The sequence below is a fragment of the Ovis aries genome, chromosome 10 (assembly GCF_016772045.2).
Source record: "Ovis aries strain OAR_USU_Benz2616 breed Rambouillet chromosome 10, ARS-UI_Ramb_v3.0, whole genome shotgun sequence".
Taxonomy (NCBI): Eukaryota; Metazoa; Chordata; class Mammalia; order Artiodactyla; family Bovidae; genus Ovis; species Ovis aries.
The window spans coordinates 69648928-69662904 of NC_056063.1; the positions used below are offsets into that span (position 1 = coordinate 69648928).

At 44.2% G+C, this 13977-nt stretch overlaps 1 non-coding gene across 1 annotated transcript; it reads right to left on the reverse strand.

The window, feature by feature from the left end:
- Positions 1 to 1585: 1585 nt before the first annotated feature.
- On the reverse strand, positions 1586 to 1658 carry TRNAF-GAA (transfer RNA phenylalanine (anticodon GAA)). Its single transcript has one exon. It is a non-coding gene; the product is annotated as a tRNA-Phe (tRNA).
- Positions 1659 to 13977: the final 12319 nt, after the last annotated feature.

Here is a 13977-nt window from a genome sequence, read left to right on the forward strand (position 1 = left end):
CTTGCAATGCAGGAGACTTGGGTTCAATCCCTGGGTTGGGATCCCCTAGAGAAGGGAAAGGCTACCCACTCCAGTATTCTGGCCTGGCGAATTTGTACTATACAGTCCATGGGGTCTCAAAGAGTCGGACACGAACGAGCGACTTTCACTTCACTTCACAATAGGCTGAAATTTCTTCTTCCTTCAGTTAAAATCTGCATCCTTACAACTTCTACCTTCGGATCCTGGCTCAGCTCCCAGGAGCCTGCACAATATATATCAGGCCCCCCTGTTCCCTTTTCTTTACTCAGAAGCACCTACATTAGCTTTGGAGTGGGTCCGTCCCATGGGTCCATGCCCCCAACACATCCCATCACCAACACACACATTCACCGTGAAAGCAAAAATGCTCAGAAAAATGAATTCTGAGCAGATGGCAAAGCTTTATTTCAAACTTGCAGGGGAAAAGCACAAGGGGAAAGTCTGTCCACAAAAACAGTCTTAGGAAAGGGCTGTTTTAAAAACTGAAAGGAATGTCTAGATAAGCAGCCCTCAAACTTTAGCTGCTTCGGAATCCCCTGTGCTGGGTTGCTTCAGTCGTTTCGGACTCTTTGGGACTCCAGGCAAGAATACTGGAGTGGGTTGCTATGCCCTCCTCCAGGGGATCTTCCTGGCCCACGGATAGAACCCGCGATTTTTATATCCCCTGAATACTTGTTAAAAGAACTAGCGATGGGCCCACCCCAGTTTCCCATTCAGTAGGTGTCAAGCGCGGCTGAGAACTTGTGAAGTTGCGGCTGCTAGCCCTGGGATCACTTTGCGAACTTCTGATCGAGACTGTAAATAAAGTTGTTGCGACACAGAACTGATTAATTTCACAGAGATGTAAAGCTGCCATGCTTTTACCTATTGGACAAATAGCCCTGACCGTGGCATCCCAGAGCCGCGTTTGGTGTATTTTCACCAGGAATACCCAGCCGTCCGGTTCCCTCCCTGGGCAGGATCAGAGGAATGCCATTTGATTCAACAGTAGGGATTTTGATTTTCAAATTGGGAAGCTTTGCGAATGAAATTTGAAGAAGGGCACAGCAACCCCCTCCAGTATTCTTGCCTGGAGAATCCCACGGACAGAAGAGCCTGACGGGCTACAGTCCCCAAAGTCGCACAGACTCGGACACGACTGAAGCAGCTCAGCACGCACGCACGCGGATGAAATTTAGGACCAGCTTTTCCTTTTGGCCGCGCCCCCGCCCCGGCAGAAAGATCTACGGTTTTCTCACGGCAACCAGCTCACATTCTCCTCTCACCACCCGGGGGCGCTGCGGTCACCGGATCGCTGCACATCCGGCTCTCCGCTGGAGCAGGGCGGCTGCAGCCCCCACGCGCCGCATTGCGCACGCGCAGCAGCGCCTCCGACGCCAGACCAGGAGACGCTCCGGAAGTGGCCGGGAGGAGAAGCCACCTAGGGTTGCCCCAGAACGGCTGTTACCACTTCTCGCTCGCCCTTCAAGTCTCATGCTTTACCTGCGCCGGAATTAATGAGCCAGGCTACTTTACAGAAGGGAATTTACGAAATTCGAATGTCTGGATTGAAAAAGGAAAGCTCTGCCGAAACCCGGGATCGAACCAGGGACCTTTAGATCTTCAGTCTAACGCTCTCCCAACTGAGCTATTTCGGCGCCCCTTTTGTCGCTCTCAGAGTAAACTATCACTGAACTCCTGGCGTTGGCTTCTTCCGTCTCTTCCCAGTAATCACTTAAAAGTGTTTCTTCCTTGTCAAATTAAATGGTTTTCTTTTTTTAATGGCTATACCTAGAAGTCTGCCTTTTTATGAGCCATGACTAAATAGCTTAGTATACGTTACTTAATTTTTTCCAGTATAATCTGAACCTCTGGTTTAATCGTCGACAGCCGGCAGCGTGAACTAGCCGGTGTCTCGGCTGCAGGATTCGGGGGTTGGGCTGGCCCGCAGCCCGGGGGAGCGGGGTCAAAAGAAGCGATAGCTGCTCGCCCCCCACCCCCAGGGCTCCACAGCTCCTCGGCACGCCGGCTCAGTCCGCCCACAGCTGGTTCCAGCTTTCCCGATGGAGGGTGGTCCCTTTGGCAAGCCCCCTGCCCTAGGAGTAGCCCCTTCCAGCTGTGACCGCACACTTTTCATTATTGGTATAGACAAGAAATGGGCCAGGGCGTGGAGATAGGGCTGCAGTCTCCGCGATCCCGGGTCCTCGCCCTGCTGCGTTTACCTGCCACCACGCTGCACGGAATCAGCCAGGTACATCTTAAAAGCTTGGCGAGCTCATTGACCACGGTCACCCAATATCAATACTAAATGTTTCTGAAGCACCAGCTACGTGTCAAGCACCGACATTCTGCACCCCCAAAATGCCATGTTTGTTTTGTTTTGCCTTTTTTCCCCCTCTGCAATAAAATTGTAATTCTCCAAAGGCGGGGTTGACTATCACCGCCGTTTTACCCACTTAAGTGGAAGCTTCACAGCCAATTTTGAGGGATAGATGTATGTATGTATACGAATATGAAAGAAAAAAATGTATGAATATGGGGAGTGATAGCTATCTCTAAGGTCTCTTTCTGAGTTCCTTTGTTGTAAATCCAAACAGAAGAGCTTGGGATTTATCAGAAGTCATTGGTTAAGGAAGTGAAGAGACCAAGGCCAGCTTGGGGATGGATACAGTTCTGTGCACGCTTAGGAGAGGTTGGAGTTCAGTTCAGTTCAGTCGCTCAGTCGTGTCCGACTCTTTGCGACCCCATGAATCGCAGCACACCAGGCCTCCCTGTCCATCACCATCTCCCGGAGTTCACTCAGATTCACGTCCATCGAGTCGGTGATGCCATCCAGCCATCTCATCCTCGGTCGTTTCCTTCTCCTCCTGCCCCCAATCCCTCCCAGCATCAGAGTCTTTTCCAATGAGTCAACTCTTCGCATGAGGTGGCCAAAGTACTGGAGCCTCAGCTTTAGCATCATTCCTTCCAAAGAAATGCCAAGGCTGATCTCCTTCAGAATGGACTGGTTGGATCTCCTTGCAGTCCAAGGGACTCTCAAGAGTCTTCTCCAACACCACAGTTCAAAAGCATTAATTCTTTGGCGCTCAACCTTCTTCACAGTCCAACTCTCACATCCATACATGACCACAGGAAAAACCATAGCCTTGACTAGATGGACCTTAGTCGGCAAAGTAATGTCTCTGCTTTTGAATATACTATCTAGGTTGGTCATAACTTTTCTTCCAAGGAGTAAGCGTCTTTTAATTTGATGGCTGCAGTCACCATTCGCAGTGATTTTGGAGCCCCCCAAAAATAAAGTCTGACACTGTTTCCACTGTTTCCCCATCTATTTCCCATGAAGTGATGGGACCAGATGCCATGATCTTCATTTTCTCAATGTTGAGCTTTAAGCCAACTTTTTCACTCTCCTCTTTCACTTTCATCAACAGGCTTTTTAGTTCCTCTTCACTTTCTGCCATAAAGGTGGTGTCATCTGCATATCTGAGGTTATTGATATTTCTCCCTGCAATCTAGATTCCAGCTTGTGTTTCTTCCAGTCCAGCGTTTCTCATGATGTACTCTGCATATAAGTTAAATAAGCAGGGTGACAACATACAGCCCTGATATACTCCTTTTCCTATTTGGAACCAGTCTGTTGTTCCATGTCCAGTTCTAACTGTTGCTTCCTGACCTGCATACAGATTTCTCAAGAGGCAGGTTAGGTGGTCTGGTGTTCCCATCTCTTTCAGAATTTTCCATAGTTTCTTGTGATCCACACAGTCAAAGGCTTTGGCATAGTCAATAAAGCAGAAATAGATGTTTTCTGGAACTCTCTTGCTTTTTCCATGATCCAGCGGATGTTGGCAATTTGATCTCTGATTTCCTCTGCCTTTTCTAAAACCAGCTTGAACATCAGGGAGTTCACGGTTCACATGTTGCTGAAGCCTGGCTTGGAGAATTTTGAGCATGACTTTACTAGCATGTGAGATGAGTGCAATTGTGCGGTAGTTTGAGCATTCTTTGGCATTGCCTTTCTTTGGGATTGGAATGAAAACTGACTTTTTCCAGTCCTGTGGCCACTGCTGAGTTTTCCAAATGTGCTGGCATATTGAGTGCAGCACTTTCACAGCATCATCTTTCAGGATTTGAAACGGCTCAACTGGAATTCCATCACCTCCACTAGCTTTGTTCATAGTGATGCTTTCTAAGGCCCACTTGACTTCACATTCCAGGATGTCTGGCTCTAGATGAGTGATCACAGCATCATGATTATCTGGGTCATGAAGATCTTTTTTGTACAGTTCTCCTGTGTATTCTTGCCACCTCTTCTTAATATCTTCTGCTTCTGTTAGGTCCATACCATTTCTGTCCTTTATCGAGCCCATCTTTGCATGAAATGTTCCCTTGGTATCTCTAATTTTCTTGAAGAGATCTCTAGTCTTTCCCATTCTGTTGTTTTCCTCTATTCCTTTGCATTGATCGCTGAAGAAGGCTTTCTTATCTCTTCTTGCTATTCTTTGGAATTCTGTATTCAGATGCTTATATCTTTCCTTTTCTCCTTTGCTTTTTGCCTCTCTTCTTTTCACAGCTATTTGTAAGGCCTCCTCAGACATCCATTTTGCTTTTTTGCGTTTCTTTTCCATGGGGACGGTCTTGATCCTTGTCTCCTGTACAATGTCACAAACCTTATTCCATAGTTCATCAGGCACTCTATCTATCAGATCTAGGCCCTTAAATCTATTTCTCAATTCTATTGTATAATCATAAGGGATTTGATTTAGCTCATACCTGCATGGTCTAGCGGTTTTCCCTACTTTCTTAAATTTGAGTCTGAATTTGGTAATAAGGAGTTCATGATCTGAGCCACAGTCAGCTCCTGGTCTTCTCTTTGTTGACTGTATAGAGCTTCTCCACCTTTGGCTGCAAAGAATATAATCAATCTGATTTCGGTGCTGACCATCTGGTGATGTCCATGTGTAGAGTCTTGTCTTGTGTTGTTGGCAGAGGGTGTTTGCTATGACCAGTGCATTTTCTTGGCAAAACTCTATTAGTCTTTGCCCTGCTTCATTCCACATTCCAAGACCAAATTTGCCTGTTACTCCAGGTGTTTCTTGACTTCCTACTTTTGCATTCCAGTCCCCTATAATGAAAAGGACATGTTTTTTGAGTGTTAGTTCTAAAAAAGGTCTTGTAGGTCTTCATAGAACCGTTCAACTTCAGTTTCTTCAGTGTTACTGGTTGGGGCATAGACTTGGATAACTGTGATATTGAACGGTTTGCCTTGGAGACAACAGAGATCATCCTGTCGTTTTTGAGATTGCATCCAAGTACTGCATTTCGGACTCTTTTGTTGACCATGATGGCTACTCTATTTCTTCTGAGGGATTCCTGCCCGCAGTAGTAGATATAATGGTCATCTGAGTTAAATTCACCCATTAGAGCTGGCGCACTAAGCGCAGGCAGCTGCCAGCTGGCGCACCAAGCACGGCCGAGAGGAGCTACCCTGCGTCCGAGGCCAGTGGTGGCCGGGAGAAGACACCTCGCACCTGAGACCAGGGGCGGTGACCCTGAGGAGCCACCCGAGCCCGAGGCCAGGGCAGGAGGAGCAACCCGAGGAGCTGTGGCTGCTCAGGCGCAGGAGGGCCTAGAGGAGCTATCCCACGTTGAAGGTCAGGAATGGCGGCGATAAGGAGATACCCCTCGTCCAATATAAGGAGCAGCGGCTCTGCTTTGCTGGAGCAGCCGTGAAGAGATACCCCACGCCCAAGGTAAGAGAAACCCAAGTAAGATGGTAGGTGTTGCAAGAGGGCATCAGAGGGCAGACACACTGAAACCATACTCACAGAAAACTAGTCAATCTAATCACATTAGGACCATAGCCTTGTCTAACTCAACGAAACCAAGCCATGCCTGCGGGGCAACCCAAGACAGGTGGGTCATGGTGGAGAGCCGACAGAATGTGGTCCACTGGAGAAGGGAACGGCAAGCTACTTCAGTATTCTTGCCTTGAGAACCCCATGAATAGTATGAAAAGGCAAAATGATAGGATACTGAAAGAGGAACTCCCCAGGTCATTAGGTGCCCAATATGCTACTAGAGATCAGCGGAGAAATAACTCCAGAAAGAATGAAGAGGTGGAGCCAAAGCAAAAACAGTACCCAGCTGTGGATGTGACTGGTGATAGAAGCAAGGTCCGATGCTGTAAAGAGCAATATTGCATAGGAACCTGGAATGTCAGGTCCATGAATCAAGGCAAATTGGAAGTGGTCAAACAAGAGATGGCAAGGGTGAATGTCGACATTCTAGGAATCAGCGAATTAAAATGGACTGGAATGCGTGAATTTAACTCAGATGAGGTTGGAGTGGAAGAAGGGAAAATTTGGAGCAGCTTCCTTGCACAGGTCAAACATAAAGAGGTGGGGAAAGAGGGTTTTTCTTGAATGTCATGAATGTAGCTACCTTTCACATTCTCCTCCAAAGACTGTAGGGAAGGCTTGAACCTGGGTGACTAGGAAAGTGACAGGTAAGTTTTAATGGGATTTGGAGTGGGTGTAGGGATGAGGAAAACGTGGGAGTTCATCACCTATCCCTATCTTTGCATCAGGTCCAAGCCCTTTCCCTGGGGGAGATGGTAAACATACCCTATTCCACACCCTCATGTGAACCCACTTCCCACTGGCTCTAAAGATGAATGGAGAGAATCTCGACCACTCCCCAGTGGAGACCATAGCGCCAATTTCGACCATTATTCGGCGCACGTGGACCAGAAAAGTGTGTATTAGGGACCTTAAGCTCACCTTCTTGTATCTAGTGATGACGTTTATGCTGATCTTCAGTTTCTTTGTTTATGGCAGGAGATGGCTTACATGAAAAACTTCGTTATGAAAATATATATATATATACCTTTTTTCAATTTATGTGTTACCATTTTTTCCAAACAAAGATGCTGGACTAAAATAATAAATTGTTTGGGCCTGAGTACTTCATGAAAGGAACTGTTTGGTATTTCTTTTGGCCTGGGGGCATTGGAAAAATTTGCTGAGAGAAGGGGAGCATTATATACAGAGAAGGTTTGGAAGCCTCTAGCTTAGTGCCTTGATGTTGATAGCAGTGTTGAATGAAAATTACTACTGAGTTTGGGAGAAAAATCTGCTTTGTTCTCAAGATTATAGAAGCTAGAAGAAACATCCAGCTTCTGCAGAGACCAGATGCCAAGGGCTAAAGTGAAGGGAACAGTCTATGGACATGCTCGCAGTTGGAAGGGACTGATGATAAAAAAAAGTTGGCATCTAAATCAGTGAAAGGACTCCATGTTGAAAAGAAGCTTTGGCTGCAGTCTTGTCTCCAAATTAGTCCAAGGATTCTGGCCAACTCCAGTCTAATTACCTATGATAACCATAAAGACTAATTATGGGAACTAACTAGAAGATCTAAAAATAACAAAACTGAAGAGAATATGTTGTATATATTTACAGTGCCTAACAGACTTTTGAACAACTATGATTGATAATCTGTCCTGAACTTTGCTCCTGGGACCTCATAATCCAAAAAAGTAGCACTTATTTTTATTTGCCTTTGGTTTTAGTCAATATTTCTTGAAAATGTTAGAAAGAAGGGAGTATATCAAAAGGACATAAGAGCCAGTTTGAAGGGGCTCTTACTGGCCAAATCTGGGGGAAATCTAGGCTTCAAAATAAATAAGAAGGTGATAGACTATTTACCCCTTGAATAAAATAAGAATCCATGAGTATAATAATGCAGAGAGAATGAGAATGAGGGTTCTGGCCAACAGGTCAATAATTTGCATTGACTGAAAAATGGCTCAGAGGGTAAAGCGTCTGCCTGAAAGGTGGAAGACCTGGGTTCGGTCGCTGCACTCCAGTACTCTTGCCTGGAAAATCCCGTGGATAGAGAAGCCTGCAGGCTACAGTCCATGGGGTCACAAAGAGTCAGACACAACTCAGCAACTTCACTTTCACTTTTGACTGAAAAATATGGATGGAGTGGTGACATTGAAAATCGCCATTTTCCAAGCATGATAGTAAAGACTGGCTGGGTCAAGAATCATCAGTGGACGCTATGTTTTCAGGGAAAGTTATACAGTGAGGAAGATCATGGCATGGTCTCAACGTATCTCTTTGTAGATTCCTTAATAGTTGCAAAGGGGAAATCGAAAGTATACAGTGGGGAAACTGGACAATCCCTTGATCTTGTCAAGATGAACCTCATCAGTGAAGGACACTGAAACATCATGTGCCTGCTAATGTGAGACCTTCAAAAGTACACAGCTTGCCACTTAAATCATGGTCCAGTCAGGGATGCATAACCTGAATGGAATCATGAAGAAACATTAAACAAATCACGATATAAAGGCAATCAAGTAAATGACTGGCCTATATTCTTCAGAACTGTTAAGGTGATGAAAGCAAAGAAGAGCTGGGCCACTGTTCCAGATGGAAGGAGGCAACAGAGACATGGCAACTAAATGTAATATGTGATGCCGGACTGGTTTCTATTTAGGAGGGAAAATGCTTTAAGGATTGTAGTAGAGCAATTAAAGAAATTAGAACATGGGCTGTAGATTACATAAAAGTGTCATGTCAATGTTAAAAAACCATAGCAAGGTGAGAGAATATCCTTGTTTTAGGAAGTACATAACAGTGTATTCAGGTATAAAGAAATATCATAGCTGCAGCTTACCCTCAAATGGTTCAAAAAAATAGAATAATGATGTTTGGGCAAATAGAGACACACACACACACACACAGAGAATATGAAAATGTAAATAGGGGAAAATATTGAAAGTTGGTGAACATGGATAAAAGATACTTGGGACTTCTCTGTACCGTTTTGTAACTTTTATGAAAATTGGAAACTCAGAATTAAAAAGAATTTGGCTCTTCTGGAGCCAAAAAATTTCCATTAGAATTGTGGTAATGCTAGATATGGCAGAGACCACGGAGTTTATTTAGCCTGATCCACAAATTTACATATCAGGAAACAGAGACCCAGAGATGCTATAGACAACTTGCTTAAGAATATCGTCTTAGTTGGCCAGGGCTGCCAGAACAAAGTACCATAGACGTTGGGAGGGTGGAGTGAGGCACTTTAACAGCAGAAATTTATTTTCTCAAGGTTTGGAGGCTGGGAAGTCTAAGATCAAGGTGATAACAGAGTAGGTTCCTCTTGAGAGCTCTCTTCCTGGCTTGCAGATGGCTGTCTTCTCACTGTGTGCTCACGTGGACTTTCCTTGGTACATGTTCATGGAGATCTCTCTCTCTCTCTCTGTGTCTCTTTGTGTCTTCTGTCTCTGTCTCATTGTCTTCCTCTTCTTCTAAAGCCACTAATCCTATCTGGTTAGGTCCCTACTTTATGACCTCCTTAACCTTAAGTACCTCCTAAAAGTTCCCTCGCCAAATACAGTCTCAACGGCAGCTAGGCTTCAATATGAACTGGAAAAGAAGAACAGTTCAGTTCATGCCAGTTACACAGTTAATTTGGTGCAGAACTGACGACTGACCCACAAAGCATATTCTACAGCCTCTACCAAATGCTCTTAATTTTTTTTTTTAAAGACCCCATTTCAGTGAAAAATTAGCATGAGTCTAAATCTGTATCTGGAGTCTGGGGTTTAGGGCTCAGATTTTCTTGTAGATGCTTTTTTTTTAATGGGCATCTCTATACCTTTTGAAATTCTCTATATGTAGAAAGAATTTTTTTCTTGATGGATAGAAAGTGATTTCTCCAAAACTTATATATTAAAGTTGTTACTTAGGGGAGAAGTATAAAAAAGTTAGTAGATTGCAGATATCATCAGTGTGCTGAATTGATCCAAAAGAAGTTAATTTATTTAAAGCCATTAAACCACAAGTCTATAAAGACATTATTGGGTTTTTTTGTTTGTTTTTGTTGAATCACAGACATCAATATTAAGCCTTGGGGTGTACTTACAAGGCCAGAAACAATTAAGTAAATTATACTTAAGAACAACCAACTGAGCTTTGTCTTTGTTCTAATCTAATCCTCCCACATCCATCAAGCAAACACTTAACTAGCCATGTGGATTTTGCCTAATGCCTTAAAGGCCAGAGAACTTGGACTCCAGGGCTTGAGTTTCAGAGGCTTGGCCATGCTTTAAATAATTGTCGGCTTGTCTTGTCTCCTTTCTTGATGAACTGGGCCAGCCTCCCACCTGCATCCCTGCTCCATCTCCCTACTCCACCCTATCCAGAGATTAAGGAGTAAGACCTGTTTATTCACCCAAAGAAATAAGGCAGAATAAACTTAAGTCAAGACTTCCCTAAATCCCTTGTTAGTTAAAAAAAAAAAAAGCCAGAAACAAGAAATATATCTGTCTCTTCCTTTGCCCCACTGAAGATGCACGAAGTGAAAGTGTTTGCTGCTCATTCATGGACGGTAGCAGACCAGGCTCCTCCGTCTATGATATTCTCTAGGCACAACACTGGAGTATGTTGTCATTCCCTTCTTTAAGGGATCTTCCCAGCCCGGGGATTGAACCAGATCTCCTGAATGGCAGGCAGATTTTTTACCATCTGAGCCACAAGGGAAGCTAAAGATGCACAAGGCAGTGTTAAATGACCAGAGGCTCAGAGAAGGAGGACACAGGAGCACGTGTGCTATTTGGTCCTGATGCTTCTCCAGCCTCCCAGGTGCCCAGCGCTCTTGACTCTCTCCTCTGCTTTCATCCACCACTCCAGCTCTGTCTGTTGTGTCCTTACACCCCCAACTCAGTGTCCCTCCACTGGCCACTTCCTGACCCACCTCATTTTTCCTCGGGACTCTTGGCGACGAGTCAGTGTTTCTCTACCCTTCCTCGTGTCCTCCTTGCACACACAGGCAAGAGTTCCTCTAGAGGACATTTTTGGTTGGAGGGATGGGGTGAGACGGACTGCGGAGCTAGCTTTGCTGATTGCTGTGCTCAGGACCTGCAGTGGGAGCAGAATCCTCCTGGAACGTGGTCTCCTCTGTCCTGCAGGGGGAGCTGTCAGGGCAGGTGTCCAGGGCACTCCTAGGTTACTCAGAAGGTAAGGATCTGCCTGCAATGCAAGGGACCAGAGATCCCTGGGTCAGGAAGATCCCCTGGAGAAGGGAATGGCTACCCACTCCAGTATTCTTGCCCGGAGAATCCCATGGACAGAGGAGCCTGGAGGGCCACGGTCCACGGGATCTCGAAGAGTGAGACACGACTGAGCGACTAACATTTTCACTTTTTTCGGGTTATAGGGACAGTAAGCAGGGCCCTGATCCCAGACTCTCCCACTCAGCTATCCAGCACCTTCCCATCATTAGCAGTTGGAAAACATTACACTCAGTTTTCTCCAGCCACCGAAGCCTGCGTAGGGTTCAGAAAGGGCTGGCAGCTCCACGCATTTTCCCATAGATGGTCGGGTGTCCAGAGCTTCCTCGAGGGACAGGAAGGAAGCCACCATCACATCACAGACGGAAGTGTTCAGACGGTTGATTTATTGCCCTCTTGATGATTGGGTGGTTGGAAAAAGGGGAATGCTTCAACTTGGGAATGACTGAGGCTTCACTGCTGCTCCATAAGGAATGGGAGGCGTAAAATCAGTGTTTTTTCCTGTCTCCATGAGAAGTAAACACTGACATGCATTCACACCGGTGCTTGTGTTATAAATACAGGTGATCTCACATTGATCAGCTGGGACAGTGGCCTCTTTGTGAGTGAGTCAATAAAAGCCCCAGAGGTTAATGATTCCCTGAGTCATACAGTTGTTTGGTGGCAGAGCTGGGACCAGAACTCAGTTCTGAGCCCCAGGCCAGGGTAGTCACACTGCGTAATGCCTGTCCCTGTATTAGACCAGCTTTACTGAAATATGGCAGTGGATTTTGGTCCACAGGCACTTTGGGGGCATTAGGTTTTGAGGCAAGTGGTCTTCTTGACCTTAGCGAGGAATCTTGCTGTTTACACCAACCGGGCTCATTTCCCCAAGCACAGGAGCAAAGTTCATGCCAATGTTGCCCTGAGAATCTTGAGGCCTAATTGCTTTCAATTCACAGTCCTCTGATGAAACTCTGGACTCAGAAAAGGACCTGCTAGGAATCATTCATACCTCAGTGTAAATGGAAGTCCTTCAGCCCATTTTTATCAGCTTCCTAATCCTGCAATATGATTGTGCCTAGGCATCATCTGTGAAGTTCAGTTCAGTCGTTCAGTCGTGTCTGACGCTTTGCGATCCCACGGGTGGCCTATGAAGGATTCTTGCTGAAAAATGTTTGATCTGAAACTACTCAGGTCTCTAGGTAGACCTAACTTCCAGTTTATAAGAAATTCAGAAAATGGAAAAATAAGTAAGATGACACATGGAAAAATAACTAGACAAATCTGGAGAATAAGACATTCTCTAAGACTTCTGGTTTGCTGTCTTCAAGATACCAGCGTTATGAAAAAACAAAACATCAAAAAGATGGGGATAGAGCTCTATATGAGACTGTTAATAAAAGGACATAACCAAAAGTAACATGTGGACTTTTTTTGGAGCCTGGAACAGAATATATATATATATATATATATATATATATATATATATATATATATACAGAGAGAGAGAGAGAGAGAGAGAGAGAGAGAGAATTTGAGGGGTAGAGAGGGAAAAAATGTTTTCCTTCTACTCATTTTAGGTTTCCTAGATGGAGTCCTGTAAATTTTTCTAACAAAACGTAGATTAACAAGAGAAAAACAACATTTTTTTAATTAACCTGTGCTTTGCACATACTCATTCATGGAAGCCCCCAGTGATGAGTAACTAAAAAGAGTAATTAGAGGGACTTCCCTGGTGGTCCAGTGGCTGACTCTGCATGCCCAGCACAGGAGGCCTGGGGTTTGATCCCTGGTCAGGGAACTAGATCCCACATGCCACAAGTAAAGATCCGATGTGCCACAACTAAAGCCAAATAAATAAATAAATATTTTAAAAAGAAAAGAGTGGTTAGAAAATGGTATTGTCATTATGCAGGAGAGTGCTATGGTTTTAGGAGATTTATGCTGAGGTTTTTAGGGTTGAAGTATCACCGATGTCTATACCTTACTTTTATGTCTCAAAAATACACATATAAAGATAAAATCGAATGGCAAAATGTTAATGATTGTTGAATTCTAAGTGGAAAAATTTACCTCCCAATTTTTCTGAATGTTTTACATTTTTCATAGTGAAATTTTGAAAAAGATAAATATTAGTCTCATCTTAGAGATACTAGAAATTTCCAAATTCTAATGCTATTTTTTACTAAAGATGTAGGAACTTATTGATGGAATCTTGGGCATCAGAATATAGCTAAAAATCTATTTTGCGAGAACAGAGAAGCCCTTTCCAAAATACATGATTAGTCTAAGTAGCCCCTTAGTCCATCTAGTGCTGGTGCTTGTCCTACATATTTTAGGAACATATTTTTAGTCACCAAATTGGGACATATGGTCTGACAAAGAATATTTCCCCCCTACTTCTGCTTTTACGCACATGAAAGCCTTGCTGCTGCTGCTGCTGCTACTGCTAAGTCGCTTCAGTCATGTCCGAATCTGTGCGACCCCACAGATGGCAGCCCACCAGGCTCCTCCATCCATGGGATTTTCCAGGCAAGAGTACTGGAGTTGGTTGCCATTGCCTTCTCCAATGAAAGCCTTACAAAGGTATAAAAATCAAAACGTGTAGAAGTGATTTTGTTTATTGAATGTATAGTGAATCTCCTTTCTGGAAAAAGAAAAATAGCACAGTTAAGTGAAATTATGCTGTTTCAAGACTTGGAAAACAGTTGCATACCTTGTAGTCAACTCCAATGTGATTTACAGCAAAATCTTTAACTTTACAAGGTCAACTTAATAATTTATCATGACATATGTTGGGGATTAAAATGTCTTCCTTGTCTTTTATTCTTAACTTTTAATTTCCTTTTTGAATCAGGCTTTCAGTTTTGACCTTCATAATTACTAAGGAAAATCAGATTGCAGTAATTAGAATA